General features: G+C 41.3%; 1 protein-coding gene across 1 annotated transcript in view; it reads right to left on the minus strand.

The window, feature by feature from the left end:
- The window catches only part of LOC110492868 (cadherin-23), a 582,104-nt gene extending 569,074 nt beyond the window's left edge, over nt 1-13,030 (minus strand). The window contains exon 1 of the mRNA XM_036946709.2: nt 12,647-13,030. The gene's annotated coding sequence lies outside the window, so the exon portion shown is untranslated. The remainder of the gene's footprint in view (nt 1-12,646) is intronic.
- Nucleotides 13,031-21,137: the final 8,107 nt, after the last annotated feature.

Here is a 21,137-nt window from a genome sequence, read left to right on the forward strand (position 1 = left end):
AATCTGACTACTAAGTGGACTGGACAAGAGTTTTTGGAGAGATTGAATGCTTTTCAATGATGAGCACAATTAATATTAGCAGCACAGATACGCAGAGCAGTTCTGTTCATTAGTGGGAAGGACACATCATACCCAGCACACACAGCCTACATCAGCTGGTGAGCTCCGGGTGAGGAAGGGGTGAGTGTGGGCAGACAGGCTCCACTTCGTCTCCGCCTTTAATTATACACATTGAGCAGGCGACTGTCTTGCTTCCCAGTAGCTAAGCAGTCACCACCAGCCTTCTATTAGCTACCCTTTGCCTGGTTAAGAAACACAAGCTGCTTTACAAAATTAAAAACGATAGCAGCATTGAATGTAATAGTAAAACAACAGTCTAGCTATGTTTTTCTCTCCCTTGAGAATATAAAAAATATTTTATAAAAGAGTATATAGATTACAATTCAACAGAAACTACACATAATACCAGCTAATACGTTTTTTTCTTTCTATTGTGCATTTGTGGGCCGCATTTTACATTCATAAGTCATGTTACAGTCCTGTTACCTCATGAGCTCATAGCTCATGAGCTCAGAGCTCATAGCTCATAGCTAAACCTTCAGCAGGACGCAATGTCTTGGAATGTTCAGATAGAAATATGCTATGTAGAACAAGCATGCCTCTCTGACATTTTGAATAAGGAATAACGATGACTCTATTCGTGGAATTTCTATCTGCAACATTTTGCAACTGAACGTGGCTCTGGTAACATTACCAGACTTATATGCAAACATTTGGTGGCACAGAAAGCAAGGAAAAATGATAGCAAACAATTTATTGAGAAAATTGCTCTTGCCACTACACTATATCTGACTGGGTAAATAACCTTACTTTGAATTAATGTGGACCCAGTGACTCAGACTTGAGCACTTGGACCAGGACTCGAGCTCTGGGACTCCAGCCATAGGGCTCCCAAGTGGTGCAGTGGTCTAAGGCACTGTATCTCAGTGCTAGAGGTGTCTCCACAGACCCTGGTTCGATTCCAGGCTGTATAACAACTGGCCATGATTGGAAGTTCCATAGGGCAGCGCACAATTGGCCCAGTGTCGTTAGGGTTTGGCCTGGGTAGGCTGTCATTGTAAATAAGAATTTGTTCTTAATTGACTTGCCTAGTTAAATAAAGGTTTAAAAAAAAAAATAGGGGCTCGTGATTTGACCGTTGGTCACTCGGAATTGAGCACAGGAGACTTCTGACTCGTTTAGTTTAGTGACTCGACTACATCAACGAGGCTAAAAAGTAATTAGCCCCTGCTCTACTTTTGGACATCAATGTGGCTACAGCGTCTGTGGAATGTTGATAACAATGGCAATGACACAACCAATAGTTTGCGGCACCATCTGTTGATTGTGCTACTTGTTTTTATGTAATGTCTGTAGCCATGAAGTGCTATGAAAGGATGGTTATGGCTCACATCAACACCATCATCCCAGAAACCCTAGACCCACTCCAATTTGCATACCGCTCCCACAGATCCACAGATGATGCAATCTCTACTGCACTCAACACTGCCCTTTCACACCTGGAGAAAAGGAACACCAATGTGAGAATGCTATTCATTGACTTACAGCTCAGCGTTCAATTCTATAGTGCTCTCAAAGCTAATCACTAAGCTAAGGAGCCTGGGACTAAACACCTCCCTCTGCAACTGGTCCTGAACGGACTGCCCCTAGGTGGTAGGGGTAGGTAACAACACATCCGCCACACGGATCCTCAACATGGGTGCCCCTCAGGGGTACGTGCTCAGTACCCTCCTGTAATCCCTGTTCACTCATGACTGCATGGCAGGCACGACGCCAACACCGTCATCAAGTTTGCCGATGACACAACAGTGGTAGGCCTTGTCATGACGCTCTCTCCTTGGTGAGGATCAAAGTGCCAGATGGGCTTGGAACATGGCTGACAGATAGCCCTAATGAGGTCACAAGAGCGTGTCTGTGTGATGGAACCGCCTTTCTGACCAGAGTGCTTAAAAGGACACGCTAAGAATTAACATATCAGACCACACAGCATGGAGCGGTGGCTACACGGCGGAAAATGGTAAGACCAAGCAGACGGACGGTGTAAGCCGGATGTCAAGAATGGTTAAAACCTCTTGCGACGAGCAATCCCGTATCCGGGAGCGTAATCATAGCCTCAAATGCATTAGCATAACGCAGCGGACATAAATACCCCTAGAAACTTTTCCTATTCATGAAAATCGCAAATGAAATGAAATAAATATATTCAAACACAAGCTTAGCCTTTTGTTAACAACACTGTCATCTCAGATTTTCAAAATATGCGTTACAGCCAACGCTAGACAAGCATTTGTGTAAGTTTATCATGGCATAATGCTATGCTAGCTCTGCTGGCAGCAGGCAACATTTTCACGAAAATAAGAAAAGCAACCAAATTAAATCATTTAATTTCTTCTTTGAAGAACTTCGGATGCTTTCACTCAGGAGACTCCCAGTTAGATAGCAAATGTTCCTTTTTTCCAAAAATATTATTTTTGTAAGCGAAATAGCTCCCGTTTCTTCATCATGCTTGGCTGAGAAATCGACCGGAAAATGCTACAACTATAACGCCAAAATGTTTTCAAAATTTGCTCCATAATGTCGACAGAAACACGGCAAATGTTGTTTAGGATCCATCCTCAAGGTGTTTTTAACATATATATTCGATAATATATCCGTTAAGGCAATTGGTTTCTCATAAGAAGCGACTGGAAAAATGGCTACCTCAGTATTTTACGCAAGATTTTCTGCATGAGACACCATGTGACCACATGCTATATATGGTCCCTTACAGCCATTCTTCAATGGAAATGCCTAAAAAGACGTCACAATGCTGTAGACACCTTGGGGAATACGTGGAAAACGTAAGCTCCTTCGTAGCTCATTCAAAGCCATATAAGGAGTCATTGGCATGAGGCGGTTTAAAAAAATGCGGCACTTCCTGGTTGGATTTTTATCTGGGTTTCGCCTGTAACACCAGTTCTGTGGCACTCACAGACAATATCTTTGCAGTTTTGGAAACGTCAGAGTGTTTTCTTTCCAAAGCTGTCAATTATATGCATAGTCGAGCATCTTTTCGTGACAAAATATCTTGTTTAAAAAGGGAATGTTTTTCATACAACATTTTTAATAGTCCCCCCTAATGCATAACTACAAGACCAAAAAGACGTGAGGATGTGGTCCACACGTTGAAATGGTCAGAAGCTCTGAAACTCTCAACACAAGTGAAGAAGGTAAAGACCAGAACATTCAGTCTGCAGCTGCGCATGTAAAGTGGTCTAGGACATTTGTACCAAAAGACACGAGGGTGAACATATCCCTCTCACCACCATGTGGTACATCTGAAGTACCTACTCAAACGAACACTCCAAGACCAGAGAAGCTCTACTACAAAGGGCAGTTCAGAGAGACGACAAAGACATCTTACACAAAAATAAATACATTGCATTTCTTATCCGAATGAGCAGTCATTCATGTGCAAAGTATTCATATTCCTTTGAGTGTAGCTTCCAAATGTATGTACAATAAGTTGACTCTCTTAATCTCTCCCTCTCCTTACCTACCCCTCCCTTTCCATTGTGTAACAAAACAATCATGCTTTTGTTAGTCCACTAGGGACCTGTTAATAATTACGCCAATTTGTGTGTTGCTAAATCATCAATTAGGTTAAGGTTCTTGCAGATATCCAAGAATTATGCGACGATCAGAATGAGACTGATGAAGTAATGTCACGTTCTGACCTTAGTTCTTTTGTTATGTATTTGTTTCAGTATTTGTCGTTTTATTTGTTTTGGTCAGTGTTCAATTACTTTATTAAAAATATATGAACACTTACCACCCTGCGCATTGGTCCTCACCTTCTTCCACCGACGACCGTTACAGGTAATAATTGACTGTTATTGATGTAAGAGATATTAATATATCTTTAGAGTTTAAGTCGGGAGATAGTCACTTGTTAACCTCTCTGCGCACGGAGCCCGCTAGCGGGCTGAAATTCCACAACATACAGTGATCGCTACATAAATAGTCATATTAAACATTCATGAAAATACAAGTGTATCGAAAGTCTAGAATCTTGCTAATCCAACTGCATTGTCAGATTTAAAAAAGGATTTACTGCGAAAGAATACGATGCGATTATCTGAGTACAGAGCCCCATAAAAATACAAAAAATGTAACCAGCACAGGCGTAACATAATCACAAACTGATACAAAAAATGTAACCAGCACAGGCGTAACATAATCACAAACAGATCTTCATCTGTTTGCAATTCCAATGCTCATTGTTACACAATAAATTATTTTGTTTGATAAAATCAGTTTTTATAGCCTAACACGAAACATTTTGTGAACCGCTTGTGTCGTGAATTCCGTCTCATTCCATTTGACGACACATTCCAGGTAAATAACCCACACAGGACGTGACTTTTCCACACAATCAAACCTGATGGGCCATTTCGCGGGACGTATTGACTGAAAGAAACCGATTTGAAGACAACAAGTCATGACATCATTGTGCACCAATGATTTGCCCGCTGTTTCATTGATTGACTGTCTTTTAACCCAATGACCACTGATCGTCTTGAAATCTAGCTGGGTAGATAGCCAATGAGCTGAGCTAAACGGCAATAGGCCATGTTTATGTGTTGCAAGACCAACCCATGTAGTAAACTCCAGCATAACGATAGTCATGCGCTATTGAAGTTTCATACCGGAAGGAGAAGCACATATTACGCACTGCATTGTTTGGTGAACGCGCAGATTCAGCTGTTTATATATCAATCATTATGGCGACTAAGTCAGGGAAAGCTAAATCTAAGTCTAGATATACAGATGTACACACAATTTTAGAATAAATTGATTGGGAAGGTGAGACAGAGATGGTAGGAGGACGCTTCATTTAGCGATTGTGGAGGAATATTTTTTGAACGGGAGAGGACATCGTTTTGGACTGGTAAGTTCTTATCATGCTAATGCCCTTGTTTGAAATTAATAATATAAAATATTATTTGTGATTTTTTATTTATTTTAGAAGCAATATATAAACATGTAATGTCATGAAATGTGAGATGCGTGTGTCTGCCGCCCCCCCCAACCCACATGAAATAGCCTATTTGAGGCTGTTGAGGAGAGGGCAGGACCACATCAATGGCCAAAGTGAAATGGAGACAGTAGATACAGCTGGTCTGTTGTAATATAATAAAGACAGTAGATCTAGCTGGTCTGTCATAAAATAATAGAGACAGTAGATCTAGCTGAAATGTCATAATATAAAAGAGACAATAGATCTAGCAGGTCATAATAAGACACTGCTGAAAAAAATAAAGGGAACACTTAAACAACACAATGTAACTCCAAGTCAATCACACTTCTGTGAAATCAAACTGTCCACTTAGGAAGCAACACTGATTGACAATAAATTTCACATGCTGTTGTGCAAATGGAATAGACAACAGGTGGAAATTATAGGCAATTAGCGAGACACCCCAATAAAGGAGTGGTTCTGCAGGTGGGGACCACAGACCACTTCTCAGTTCCTATGCTTCCTGGCTGATGTTTTGGTCACTTTTGAATGCTGGCGGTGCTTTCACTCTAGTGGTAGCATGAGACGGAGTCTACAACCTACACAAGTGGCTCAGGTAAGTGCAGCTCATCCAGGATGGCACATCAATGCGAGCTGTGGCAAGAAGGTTTGCTGTGTCTGTCAGCATTGTGTCCAGAGCATGGAGGCGCTACCAGGAGGCAGGCCAGTACATCAGGAGACGTGGAGGAGGCCATAGGAGGGCAACAACCCAACAGCAGGACCGTTACCTCCGCCTTTGTGCAAGGAGGAGCAGGAGGAGCACTGCCAGAGCCCTGCAAAATGAACTCCAGCAGGCCACAAATGTGCATGTCTGCTCAAATGGTCAGAAACAGACTCCATGAGGGTGGTATGAGGGCCCGACGTCCACAGGTGGGGGTTGTGCTTTACAGCCCAACACCGTGCAGGACGTTTGGCATTTGCCAGAGAACACCAAGATTGGCAAATTCGCCACTGGCGCCCTGTGCTCTTCACAGATGAAAGCAGGTTCACACTGAGCACATGTGACAGACGTGACAGTCTGGAGACGCCGTGGAGAACGTTCTGCTGCCTGCAACATCCTCCAGCATGACCGGTTTGGCGGTGGGTCAGTCATGGTGTGGGGTGGCATTTATTTGGGAGGCCGCACAGCCCTCCATGTGCTCGGCAGAGGTAGCCTGACTGCCATTAGGTACCGAGATGAGATCCTCAGACCCCTTGTGAGACCATATGCTGGTGCGGTTGGCCCTGGGTTCCTCCTAATGCAAGACAATGCTAGACCTCATGTGGCTGGAGTGTGTCAGTAGTTCCTGCAAGAGGAATGCATTGATGCTATGGACTGGCCCGCCCGTTCCCCAGACCTGAATCCAATTGAGCACATCTGGGACATCATGTCTCACTCCATCCACCAACGTCACACCACAGACTACCTAGGAGTTGGCGGATGCTTTAGTCCAGGTCTGGGAGGAGATCCCTCAGGAGACCATCCGCCACCTAATCAGGAGCATGCCCAGGCGTTGTAGGGAGGTCATACAGGCACGTGGAGGACATTACATCAAAGTTGGATCAGCCTGTAGTGTGGTTTTCCACTTTAATTTTGAGTGTGACTCCAAATCCAGACCTCCATGGGTTGATAAATTTGATTTCCATTGATATTTTTGTGATTTTTGTTGTCAGCACATTCAACTATGTAAAGAAAAAAGTATTTAATAAGAATATTTCATTCATTCAGATCTAGGATGTGTTATTTTAGTGTTCCTTTTATTTTTTTGAGCAGTGTATGTTCCCTGTACTCTCTTTATATATCTGTTTATTATACCTGTTGATCCAGGGCACATATGTGAAACTATTCTAACTGAACATTTTTCTTTCACAGTGACACCGACTCCGAATGGGAGTCTTATCCGGTGTCCTGTGTGAATTCTCTAATTCTCTGAGGAGGACCTGAGCCCTAGGACCATGCGTCAGGACTACCTGGCATGATGACTCCTTGCTGTCCCCAGTCCACCTGGCCTTGCCGCTGTTCCAGTTTCAACTGTTCTGCCTGCGGCTATGGAACCCTAAACTGTTCATTTTTACTCTTGAGGTGCTGTCCTGTTGAACCCTCTACAACCACTGATCTCCACCCGGCACAGCCAGAAGAGTAAATGTATACAGTGGGGCAAAAAAGTATTTAGTCAGCCACCAATTGTGCAAGTTCTCCCACTTAAAAAGATGAGAGAGGCCTGTAATTTTCATCATAGGTACACTTCAACAAGACTAAATAAATTCAAGAGTAAAAATTTGACTACCTCATCTCTGTACCCCAATTATTAATTACACTTTGGATGGTGTATCAATACCAATCACTACAAAGATACAGGTGTCCTTCCTAACTCAGTTGCTGGAGAGGAAGTAAACCAATCAGGGATTTCACCATGAGGCCAATGTTTGATATGAGTCTGGAAGGAGAGTTTACAGTCTAGCCAGAAACCTAGGTACTTATAGATGTCCACATATTCTTGGTCGGAACCATCCAGGGTGGTGATGCTAGTCGGGCGTGCGGGTGCAGGCAGCGAACGGTTGAAAAGCAATCATTTGGTTTTACTAGTGTTTAAGAGTAGTTGGAGGCCACGGAAGGAGTGTTGTGTGGCATTGAAGCTCGTTTGGAGGTTAGATAGCACAGTGTCCAAGGAAGGGCCAGAAGTATACAGAATGGTGCAGTACTGTCTTTTATCGATGGCGGTTATGATATTGTTTAGTACCTTAAGCGTGGCTGAGGTGCACCCGTGACCAGTTCGGAAACCAGATTGGACAGCAGAGAAGGTACGGTGGGATTCGAGATGGTCAGTGATCTGTTTGTTGACTATGCTTTCAAATACCTTAGAAAGGCAGGGCAGGATGGATATAGGTCTGTAACAGTTTGGGTCCAGGGTCTCCCCCTTTAAAGAGGGGGATGACAACGGCAGCTTTTGTGGAGCGATGGGTAACGATACGTGACTGTTGTTGATGTGTGCAGAGGGTCCCTGGTTTGCATCCGGGTATGGGCGAGGGGACGGTCTAAAGTTATACTGTTACACATGGCACAAGTAATTTTTCCAACAATTGTTTACAGACAGATTATTGCAGATTATTACACAAGTATAAACACCATGGGACCACGCAGCCGTCGTACCACTCAGCAAGGAGTCACGTTCTGTCTCCTAGAGATGAACGTACTTTAGTGCGAAAAGTGAAAATCTATCCCAGAACAACAGCAAAGAACCTTGTGAAGATGCTGGTGGAAACAGATACAAAAGTATCTATATCCACAGTAAAACGAGTCCTATTTCGACATAACCTGAAAGGCCGCTCAGCAAGGAAGAAGCCACTGCTCCACACCCACCATTAAAAAGCCAGACTACGGTTTGCAACTGCACATGGGGACAAAGATTGTACTTTTTGGAGAAATGTCCTCTGGTCTGATGAAACAAAAATATAACTGTTTTCCATTATGACCATCGTTATGTTTGGAGGAAAAAGGGGGAGGCATGCAAGCCGAAGAACACCATTTCAACCGTGAAGCACGGGGCTGGCAGCATCATGTTGTGGGGCTGCTTTGCTGCAAGAAGGACTGGTGCACTTCATAAAATAGATGGCATCACAAGGAAGGTAAATCATGTGGATATATTGAAGAAACATCTCAAGACATTTGTGGCAAAATGGCTTAAGGACAACAAAGTCAAGGTATTAGAGTGGCCATCACAAAGCGCTGAACTCAATCCTATAGAACATTTGTGGGCAGAACTGAAAAAGCTTGTGCGAGCAAGGGAGGCCTACAAACCTGACTCAGTTACACAAGCTCTGTCAGGAGGAATGGGCCAAAATTCACCCAACTTATTGTGGGAAATGTATGGAAGGATACCTGAAACATTTGACCCAAGTTAAACTATTTAAAGGCAATACTACCAAATACGAATTGAGTGCATGTAAACTTCTGACCCACTGGGAATGTGATGAAAGAAATAAAAGCTGAAATAAATAATTCTCTCTACTTACATTTCACATTCTTAAAATAAAGTGGTGATCCTAACTGACCTAAAACAGGGAATGTTTACTAGGATTAAATGTCAGGAATTGTGAAAAACTGATTTTAAATATATTTGGCTAAACTGTATGTAAACTTCCGACTTCAACTGTAAGTACTGTATGCTCAAGTTTTAGCATATGTGAACGTATCGCACATCCCCGGTGTATGGCAGCACACAATACTGCAGTGCCCTTAGTGAATAGTGAGAATTACATATTGTTAGACAATTAACAGAATAAAAGTGGCACTGTGAGGAATTCTAAATTCTATACAAATGCTGTAAAAACAATATTTCTTGTTATTTAAAAAATATAAAAAGATATTGATATGACAATTAATCCCCACACCATGCAATACTGATTTTGCAATTTGAACAGGAATTGCAATCAGTTTTGCATCAACATTGTTTGTCAGTCCGCCTTCAATATGAACTTTGCATTTTAGGCTGTGCTTTTGGGTAACAAATGAATTGCTTATTATAGGGAATCATTGTCCTATCTAAATAACTTTTTCTATTTTTTAAATATATAGAAATATAGTTTTAAAGTTTTTGTAAGCTGGTCATTTAAAAAGAAAGTAGAAGAGGCGGAATTCTACACAGTGCACATTTAATATAATGAATGTTGTAAAAAGAGCTGACACCACTGAATGATAGATGAGGCTTTACATGGTTTTCCCCCTCATTTTTAGTGTTGGATGACCATGGGCCTTTGCTGCACTATAGCGGACAATCAATAGCTTTTTGCAAATAGGAAAAGATCAGATCATGTTTTACCTCAACGAAGAACGGATTCTATCTAGACCTAGTAGCAATCATGACGTGCTTAAGGACCATGCTTGTTTACTGGTGCAACACTCTTGACCACTAGGCTACCTGCCACCCCACTTGCCTGCATCAATATGCACCAGTACATTTGCAGACATATTTATTTTTTATTTTTTTGAATATACCCCCTTTTCTCCCCAATTTCGTAGTGTCCAATTATTAGTAGTTACTATCTTGTGTCATCGCTACAACACCCGTACGGGCTCGGGAGAGACGAAGGTCGAAAGCCATGCGTCCTCCGAAACACAACTCAACCAACCCGCCTGCTTCTTAACACAGCGCGCATCCAACCTGGAAGCCAGCCGCACCAATGTGTTGGAGGAAACACTGGCGACCTGTTTTGCGTATTCTGTGCCCGGCCCACTACAGGAGTCGCTAGTGCGCGATGAGACAAGGATATCCCTACCGGCCAAGCCCTCTGTAACCTAGACGGCGCTAGGCCAATTGTGCATCACCCCATGGGCCTCCCGGTCGTGGCCGGCTGCGACAGAGCCTGGGCTCAAACCCAGAGTCTCTGGTGGCACAACTAGCACTGCACTGTGCCCTAGACCACTGCGCCACCTCATTTGCAGAGGGTTTGACAGAAAAATTGTATTGAAGGATGTTCTTGAAGATTGGTACAGCAAAAGTGCATGGGCTGAAAAACCGTCTTCTTTGTTACAACAACTAATTGGTGTGTTTTTGTTTTACTCGCAGTAGTTGAGTTAATTCCTCAGACAATGATGCTGTTATCTGCCTAAATCTTACAAATCTCAGTTTTGGGAAGACTTAAGTTACCCTATTTTTACATGTGACATTCAGTCTACAAACTACAACCATCTTTTGTTAGAGACCATTCATTTTCTATCATCTATGTCCTAAGTTTTCATAACTGTGACCTTAATTGCCTACTGTCTGTAAGCTGTTAGTGCCTTAACGACCGTTCCACAGGTGTATGTTCATTAATTATTTATGGTTCATTGAACAAGCATGGAAAACAGTGTTTAAACCCTTTACAATGAAGCTCTGTGAAGTTATTTGCATTTTTATGAATTGTCTTTGAAAGACAGGGTCCTGAAAAGGGGACATTTCTTTTTTTTGCTGAGATTAGTTATCATAACTGTTACTAGTTGCGTGGCCTTTTTGAAGCTCAGAGCACTTAACATGTCACGTTATCCTGGCTTAGACAATTATGTTATGTAAACTTTAAATGTAGTTATGATAACTATACTACTAGTTACAATAACTTAATTGAAAGTTGACTTAACAAAATGTACAAATGGTTTGTTATACTGACATGATGAAGTGGATTTAAATGTTGCTTTAGCTATGATAACTCAACAACTATTGTTGACGTAATAAATGATTAAGTTTTTCTTCCAGGCCTAAAATAAATGGTCTTCTGATGTGATTTAACCATTGACATCAACTCAGAAAAACCAATTTCATTATGAACAGTTGTAATTTTGAGAGTGAAAAAATAAATAAAACTGAGAACTTAATTTGGGAAAATATAAAACATCATTTAGGGGGTAAAAAATCACAGATTTTATAGGGGCCCCTTTAGAGTTGATTATTAATTTGCCTATTTGAAAGCTAGAAAATAATTAATAGCTCACGACATGTTTCGTTTTTAAAAGTAGCTCTCATGCTAGAAAAGGTTGGAGACCTCTGCTCTATAGGCACTTTACATGCTCAGCATGTTGCATGAAATCCCTCTTGGACGGCTAAAGTTTGATAGTGGTTTAAAAACTGAAAAAGAAACAGTCTTGTTTTTATTTTCTACCCTGCAAATTACAGGGAGTGATTGAGGTTATCCGGAGTTTACAAACTATTACCATAATCATATCACTAGATAGCACCAGCACCACATGGCCCTCGGCAACCGTGTAGTCAGCTCATCCGACAATGTGCCGCATTAGTGGAGCTGATCCAAGGCCAGGGACAAATTACAGAGTCGAAGCTTAACCTCGCGCGACAATGGCACAGCAGTGGGTTCAGGCAACACATAAATAAATAACGGCGCGAGCGCGATACGGCGCTTACCAGCAGGTGCACCTTTTAAATCTTCGGAGCTACCTGAGACAAGTCCACGCACCTGATACCCCCGAAGCTGCATGCACAAGACAGTATGAGTATGTGCTTCTATTTAGTTAGTGTCATTGCCCGTAAATGTGTAATAGTCTTGCTTGCGTTGGCTACAGTTTAGAATGTGATATAGCCTAAAGAATTGCAATACATCCCGACAAACATATTCCCTTTTTCTGGAATCACGATGTGCATATATACCTTTTCCCAGACGCCCTATGTGAAACCTGCCATACAGGCTAGGCTGAGTTTTTTTTCAAATAGGCTACGTTTGTGATAAGTTTAACTAATTCCCGTCTGTGCGAAACATATAGTAGGCTATATCGACTGAAGTGTTCGTCCTACTTGGCATTGGCTGTATGTGCACTTATAAATAAGACCCTGCTAGATATCGAACACTACATGTTTGCTAGATAGTAGCCGGAGCAAATCCAGCTATAAACAGCCTAGTATGCTAGTAGCCTAAAAACTATACCCTCCATCAATCGGTTAAGTGAAAAGTAAAAAACATAAAAGGCTAATTTCGTCCATGCAATGTGCTCATCGCTCTACCGCTATTGCTTTTGCACCACCAAATGTAGAAAATCATATATTAATCATCCAATCTTACCTGCCTCGTCCGTGTCCGTCTTGGGTTGAATGATTTTATATTCTGTCAAATGTCCTGCTGTGAGGCGTCACTAAGTAAAGGCTATAGGTAGGTTAGTTTCTTTTTTTTTCTCCCTTTCTCTCTCTCTTCAATTCTCTTCTCTTCTTCTCTCCCGCTCACGACAACACTTTTTCCATCTCCAGTCGAAAAGGTCGGCTCCTGACTTTGGCTGTTCACTTCAACTTCACCTCAGCATAGATTACAGCTAAATCGGACCCTGGTTTTAATGTCTATGATACGGAAACGAGCAAATGCTCTGTTCAGCGCGAACTTGCCTTTGACTATTTTCCGGTTCCAACTCCCGGTGTCGCTTATCCATGCTGTAGCATAATATAACAACTGGATGCAGTGCCGGGAATGGTCGTTTGGGTTAGAGGCTTTTTTGCAGTTGTATTGCTAAATTCCTGCAGTTCTACCCATTTTTCCATGGGGTGGAGACCATTTTTTGCCATTTCAAAGCAAATGTTCTACAATTCTACACATTTTGCCAAGATTTATGCCATGTTAATGATATCTGATTGACAGTGGCTAACAAAATCAATGGGGAATTTGGCCATGATTAGGCTCCTAAAATGAAAGCTGGCTAGACTAATTTACTAAAAAACAAATGTGTTAGCTGACATGGCTAATTGAGTGACTGGCAGTGACCAAAATAACAAGAGAAAAACTGAAATTGCAATGATTAATTACACCAAGCTTGTGGATTTGCTGTTTGTTTTGGTTGTGTTTCAGGTTATTTTGTGCCCAATAGAAATGAATGGTAAATAATGTATTATTTCATTTTGGAGTCACTTTTATTGTAAATAAGAATAATCTTTCTAAAGGCTTCTACATTAATGTGGGTGCTAACATGATTTCATATAATCCTGAATGATTCGTGAACAATGATGAGTGAGAACGTTACATAGGCATACATATCCTAACCCCCTAACCTCCCCTGTAATTGTAATGGTCAGAGGTTAGCATGTCTGGGGGGTATGATATTTGTGTGTCTGTATTTTTTGCACTCATCATTATTCAAAATTCATTCAGGGCTATCTGTAATCATGGTAGCATCCCCATTCATGTTGAAGTATCTAGAAACATATTCTATTCTTATTTACAATAAAAGTGACTCCAAAATTACACAATACATTATTTACCATTTATTTCTATTGGTCCTGGGTCTCCAGTTTGCAAAAGAAAAGGTTGAAGTACCCTGGTCTATTCAATGACTGTATAGTATTTCCATCTAGTGTATAAAACAAGTATTGCGACTTTGAAACAATTTGATGGGCCTAATTTAACAATCAATGCATGAAAAACTAGTGATGCATATAGACTATGTTCTACAATTTGATGTGTAATTTAGTATGTTATCATTTATAAGTGCACATTTCTGATCACATGAAAGCACCACACATTAAAGTAATATTCATAGGCTTATGTTTGGTTAAGAGAGCTGAAATTAGACTCACATAATGTCACTCTTCTGATCACAAAAAACAAATAGGCATACCAAAACTTTTGAGCCCAATAACAATCATTATTGGGCCCTTAAACTTGATAACAAAATGCCTGTCTTGTATGCTTATTTATAATCCCCTATGGCCAAATTCAAATAAACAAACTACAGTGCTTTAAAATAATATTTTATAAATTGTAAAAACATGTTTTTTTAACAGCAAAACAACACATGCAGTCTCTCTCAAAGTAAAGTCTTAACTTATTAATCAATATAGGCCTAGTACTTAGTGACACATTGTGTGCTGTTTTAATGAAGACAAGTGCCCGAAGGTTTTGCAACTGTATGGTTTCTCTCCCCTGTGAATTCTCTGGATTCCATAGTCACCAAAACTTTGGCTACAGTCACCTTCTCATGTTTCTTGAGGTAAGCAGCCAAACTGAAGCTATTTTCACAATGCTTACACTGGAAAGGCTTCTCATGCATTCTGAGCTTATTCAAGTGACCGGATTCTCTGCCACAGTGTGAGCAACAATAGGGTTTCTCTCCCGAGTGTGCACTGGTGTGTCCTGAAGTATCATACTCTTTTGAAGCTCTTGTAGCATTGTGTAGCCCACTGAGCACACTGTAGCACACTGAGCAGCTGTAAGGCCTCTCTCCAGATTGAATCCACCATGTCGTTTGAAAGGCTCAGAGCTTTTTATTTTATTTAACTAAGTCAGTTAAGAACAAATCCTTATTTTCAATGATGGCCTAGGAACAGTGGGTTAACTGCCTTGTTCAGGGGCAGAATTACAGATTTTTATGTTGTCAGCTTGGGGATTCGATCTTTCGGGTACTAGTCAACGCTCTAACCACTAGGCTACCTGCCACCGCAAGATGACTGAATGCCTTCCCATAGTCAGTGCAGCTGTACGGCCTTACTCCAGAGTGCACTGGTTTATAGTAGACTTTCAGTTTATAAACGCTCTTCCTACATTGGTTACAATAATTCTTATTCAGTAGCATATTGTTTGAGCCTGTGTGAAGTAGGATGTGAAATCTGAAACCACTTGAAACTGGGATGTCCCGCCTACCATTGCATTTGCTCTTCCGACTGTCCATCAACTCCTGGCTGAACCCTATGTCACAGCCACTGACAAAGCACATGCCTGCATCATCACGGTAGCACATTCAGAGATCGATTTATAGCCATTAATCTAAATTAATTTATAGATTTTAAACACAAAAAACACTTTGTCATAGACAGACAATATTAATATGAGATGAAAGAAGAGCTCATAATAAGTTCAGGAATCCAAACTAGAGCTCTGTGAAACATTTACAGCGATGTGGGCAGAGAGACCTTGTGAGTGATCAAGAGAGACCTTTAGAAAATATGCACATTTTCTCTAACACTAAACATAAAAATATGTGTGTCTCAAGGTCCTGGAGTGGCCTAGCCAGTCTCCAGTCCTGAACCCAATAGAAAATCTTTGGAGGGAGCTGAAAGTCCGTATTGCCCAGCGACAGCCCCGAAACCTGAAGGATCTGGAGAAGGTCTGTATGGAAGAGTGGGCCAAAATCCCTGCTGCAGTGTGTGCAAACCTGGTCAAGAACTACAGGAAACGTATGATCTCTGTAATTGCAAACAAAGGTTTCTGTACCAAATATTAAGTTCTGTTTTTCTGATGTATCAAATACTTATGTCATGCAATAAAATGCAAATTTATTACTTAAAAATCATACAATCTGATTTTCTGCATTTTTGTTTTAGATTCCGTCTCTCACAGTTGAAGTGTACCTATGATAAAAATTACAGACCTCTACATGCTTTGTAAGTAGGAAAACCTGAAAAATCATCAGTGTTTCAAATACTTGTTCTCCCCACTCACTGTAAGTCATTTCAAGCCTTATTCAAACTGTTTTGTTGAAGGAAATACATGATAACATTTTTCACTTGAGCTTGTACTTGAGCTTGTGTCCTCAAAAATGACTACACCTCAGCATTTTATGATTTTTTTACCGGAAAGGTGAGATTTTAACGTTTCTTGGGGTATGCATACTAGTTATTATTTAAGGAACTCTTATGACAAATAATTACTTTTGGGGATTACATAGATTACATTTTGTCACGTGTGCTCCCTCTCTGGCCTCGAGGTCAGCAGGCTGCTCGTTTATGGCGCACACCTGTCACCAGCATTATGCACATTTGCGCATAATGACACTCACATGGGCTCCATAACCTCATTGATTACCTGCCCTTTATATGTCACTCACTTTGGTTTCTTCCCCAGTCGTCATTGTTTCTGTTGCTGTTTGTGTTTCTTGTTTTGGTCATTTATTTATTAAATGTATTCACTCCCTGAACTTGCTTCCCAACTCCCAGCGTACATCGTTACACATTTTCAATTATATTTAGTTACAGTTAACTGGTTTTAAGGAAGTGGGAAAAAGGTATATCAATGTTGCTCTCTGAATCCATGCTAACGGCCTCTGCTAGGTTTGTTTTTATCTTTCTTTACAGAATGCTAAATTGACACTGCTGATAAGTGTCTTAAAACTGTGGCTTCACCTCCAATGCAGAATGTGACGAATATTCACCATCCTCGTCAGAGCAATAGCCTAAGTGAAAGGTTATACTAGTGTGAAATAATGGTCTCCTGTAGTTGGGACCAAAGCACAGAGATGAAAAAAAGAGCTATAGAGAAATATAGTATTCTTTAAAAAAGTATATACATATATTTCAGGATGTTGTGTATCCCTGGAAATAATCAGAATCCAGGAGAACATTACAGTATTGAAAACATAGCTTGTCCAAAAAAGGTGGTCTCTTGGCACAACTTGCCCCAGGTATGGGGTAAATTGAACCATGGGACAGTGTAAGTTAAGGCAGCTACAAATGTCTGTACTCAATGAAGTATGTGACCGACTGGCTGAAATCGGTCTTATGTAGCAAAATTTGCAATGGTGTTTTTTACATTGGATAAAAGTAGTTACTCAGAGCTACAAAATGGTATGCCATACACTGCATTTGAGGAACAATGGGAAAGTAATTCTGTTTTGAAAGTTGATGAACTTGAGAAAATGGCCTTTGAATATTTTGGTATCTACTGGAGAGCTCTCCTTTGTCTACACCCATTTAGCATTGTTCACACAAGATTAGGGAGGTAAGGCAATAAATAGGCCGTAGTGGCGAAGTAATTACAATTTTGCAATTAACACTGGTGTGATAGATGTGCAGAAGAATGTGCAAGTCGAGATACTGGTGTGCAAAGGAGCAAAAAAAATAAATGACAATATGAGGATGAGTTGGATGGGCTATGTACAGGTGCAATGATCTGTGAGCTTCAGTGACAGCTGATGCTTAAAGTTAGTGAGGGAGACATGAGTCTCCATATTCAGTGATTTTTGCAATTCGTTCCAGTCATTGGCAGCAGAGAACTGGAAGGAAAGGACTGGAGGAATTGGTTTTGGGGGGACCAGTAAAATATACCTGCTGGAGCGCGTGCTACGGGTGGGTGCTGCTATGGTGACCAGTGAGCTGGGATATGGTGGGGCTTTACCTAGCAAAGACTTATTGTCATGACTTCCGCAGTGGTCGGTCCCTCTCCTTGTTCGGGCGGCGTTCAGCGTCGATATCACCGGCTTTCTAGCTGCTGCCGATCCACTTTTCCATTTCCATTTGTTTTATCTTTGTTTCACACACCTGCTGTCAATCCCACAATCACTTGTTCATTATTTAACCCTCTGTTCCCCACATGGCTTTTGTGAGTGATTGTTTATTGTAATTTTGGTCCGTCTGTGTGTGCTCAAGATGTTACTTTGTATATTTGTCTTTTTTTGAGTAAAGCATGTTTTTTTACTCATATCTGCTGTCCTGCGCCTGACTCTCTCACCAGCAACGCACAGGACTCATTACACTTATAGATGAACTGGAGCCAGTGGGTTTGGCGACGAATATGAAGCGAGGGCCAGCCAACGAGAGCATACAGGTCGCAGTGGTGGGTAGTATACGGGGCTTTGGTGACAAAACGGGTGGCACTGTGATAGACTGCATCAATTTGCTGAGTAGAGTGTTGGAGGCTATTTTGTAAATTACATCGCTAGGATCGGTAGGATAGTCAGTTTTACGAGGGTATGTTTGGCAGCATGAGTGAAGGATGCTTTGTTGCGAAATTGGAAGCTGAATTTGGGATTGGAGATTCTTAATGTGAGTCAGGAAGGAGAGTTTTACAGTCTAACCAGACACCTAGGTATTTGTAGTTGTCCACATATTCTAAGTCAGAACCTTCCAGAGTAAATGGGCGGGCAGGTGCGGGCAGCGATCGTTTGAAGAGCATGCATTTGGTTTTACTTGCATTTAAGAGCAGTTGGAGGCCACGGAAGGAGAGTTGGATGGCATTGAAGGTGGGTCACACCTTGTGCCCTTATAAGTTTATTACCCACGCCACTTAACTTCCTGCCTAGTGTTGGAGATTTTCCAGTACCTATACTGTTTTCTTTGAAGTAGAAAGTAGAATCTATATGACGTTAAATATTAGACATGTGTAAGCAGAATGAAGGCTGAGCCCATGTCAATGTACAAAGCTGGATCAACATTCAATTAACCACTAGACATGTAAAAACAGAACGTAAGCAGAATCCATATGGATGAGGCAAGGTAGACCAACACAGACTTGACTGGTCTGGGCCACATCTGATCTTGTGAAGGCTACTGGACATGCACATGGGTTAATCATAGTATACAAGAAAACCAAATTCTGATAACATGACAATTCCCACTCTCTCTTCACCTGACTCTATGCCTTCAGGATACTTTTCTGCTGGATTCCACAAAAATGAAAGCCCTATAAAGCCTCCTCATGCTTTTGCCCAGTCTTCCCCTTTCTGGCCCCAGGTTCCGAAAGGTGTTCCCAAGCGTTGTCATTTTCGCTTTGTTCCCAATCTCCTCCATTGCCACCTGAAAGGCAAGTGTGTATCCCTAATCAAAGCTACATCCTCTTGAGATAACTCAGCACTGTATATTCTTTCACATCATTGCCTTCAAAATGTTTTTCAGAGTACAATTACCCCAACATCTATCCACTTTTATATGATGCATTAACCAATAAAGCAGCTAACCCAACCCAACTATGATGTTTAAAGTATCTCCCAGACCCAACCCATCTGCATGTCTACAGTGGACTCTAGTCTCTCTCTCTCTCTCTCTCTCTCTCTCTCTCTCTCTCTCTCGCTTTATCTCCGCTTCCTCTGTCATGGTGTCTTCAAGCTCACCCATTATGCATCTGGACCTCACTTCACGTGCACTATGCACCCACCGAGGAGAGACATGACGATCTTTACCACTGCAGGTGCTGTAAGGAGTAGTGGGTATGGACCAGTATATCATTCCATCTAACCCATACCATCCTAGTCACTACGCCTAATGCACTTCTACAGTTATAAACATTCTCAAATCAATTAGTCAATATACATCAGTCCCTCTGGAACAATGATCACTGTTATGTTCCACGAAACATATTGACTTGAAACAGAAAGAGAAAAAAAGTACATGTTTAATAACTTCACGCCACCCTTGATGCGACTTAAACTGGGGAAAGAACAGTCCATCCATTACGTTTTCTGCCCATGTTATGCTGGTCTCCATGCCCTCTCCTTCATTTTCATCCTTGAGTGTTATCGCAAAACACAGACTATGAGCCTTGTATGCAATTCATTGTACCGTGTCATCCAGCCATCTCTATATATCGATGCAATTTAACATTACAATTCTGATGACATGGTAAAACAAAAGAGAACAATAAAACCTTCATGGTTGACCCAAGCTTTCATCCAGTGAGTTCTCTAACAACCTCCGTCTCGGAGGATACTTAGAGATAAGGTTTCTAGAGCCTTCCTAGACCTAATACATTTTAGCAGTGCCCCACTCCTCAAAGTTTGAAAGCAACCATCTCTCGCTGTATCTGAATCATAACTTAAACATTTTATAAATTATCCAACCCAAATTCCGACAGACAGTCGTTAGTGCTTATTTTGAGTCTATGAATCGAATTCCAGCTTCTCAACTTAGTACACATCCCGATTAGAATATACATTTGAAAACGGAAGCTTTAATTGCCGGTAATAACTTATTCTCGTTACAGCCCCCTTTGTCCCTGTGTTCCTGTCATGAGTAGCCTGGTAATGAAAGATCAGTATCTCATGCATCCTTAGTCTAAATTGTTCGCAGTGTGTAGACCACCCCCGTCCTTCTCCCGGCACTTATCATTCTAGCGTGTCTTTTTTAGATATCGTTTACAGTTCATCGTCCCAATGGCACATGTAACTCTTGCCTGTCCCATTTGATGGCCCTTGATAATTTCCCAATTTCAATATCCAAATAGATACCTCTGTTTCTCCCACGTACACATATCTCTCACCTGAGCTGTTCTCTCACTCCACACATGCTCTCATCACTCCTGCCACCCGCACCCTGGTTTATGGTTCGGACCCAGATAGAAGTGATAAAAGTCACTGTCGCATTGCACGCCTTTGTCGCTCTCTCTTCAGTCTGTTTAGGGACGGTTTTGAGGTTCACACACACTGTTTGTGGTCAAATTATTCCTACCATGCATTAAGACACGATCTGACGTCACCTTCCATGATAACCTCAACAAAAAAAGATCAGAACAACAGTTCAATTATTTTCTGTTTCAGGAAATCCAAACAAGCATTGACTCTACTGTGGGGCAAAAAAGTATTTAGTCAGCCACCAATTGTGCAAGTTCTCCTACTTAAAAAGATGAGAGAGGCCTGTAATTTTCATCATAGGTACACTTAAACTATGACAGACCAAATTAGAAAATTCCAGAAAATCACATTCTAGGATTTTTAATTTATTTATTAAAAGTTTAATCTCAATACTTTGTTATATACCCTTTGTTGGCAATGACATAGGTCAAACATTTTCTGTAAGTCTTCACAAGGTTTTCACACACTGTTGCTGGTATTTTGGCCCATTCCTCCATGCAGATCTCCTCTAGAGAA

This window comes from Oncorhynchus mykiss, chromosome 16, assembly GCF_057628025.1.
Source record: "Oncorhynchus mykiss isolate SJ-2025 chromosome 16, ASM5762802v1, whole genome shotgun sequence".
Classification (NCBI taxonomy): Eukaryota; Metazoa; Chordata; class Actinopteri; order Salmoniformes; family Salmonidae; genus Oncorhynchus; species Oncorhynchus mykiss.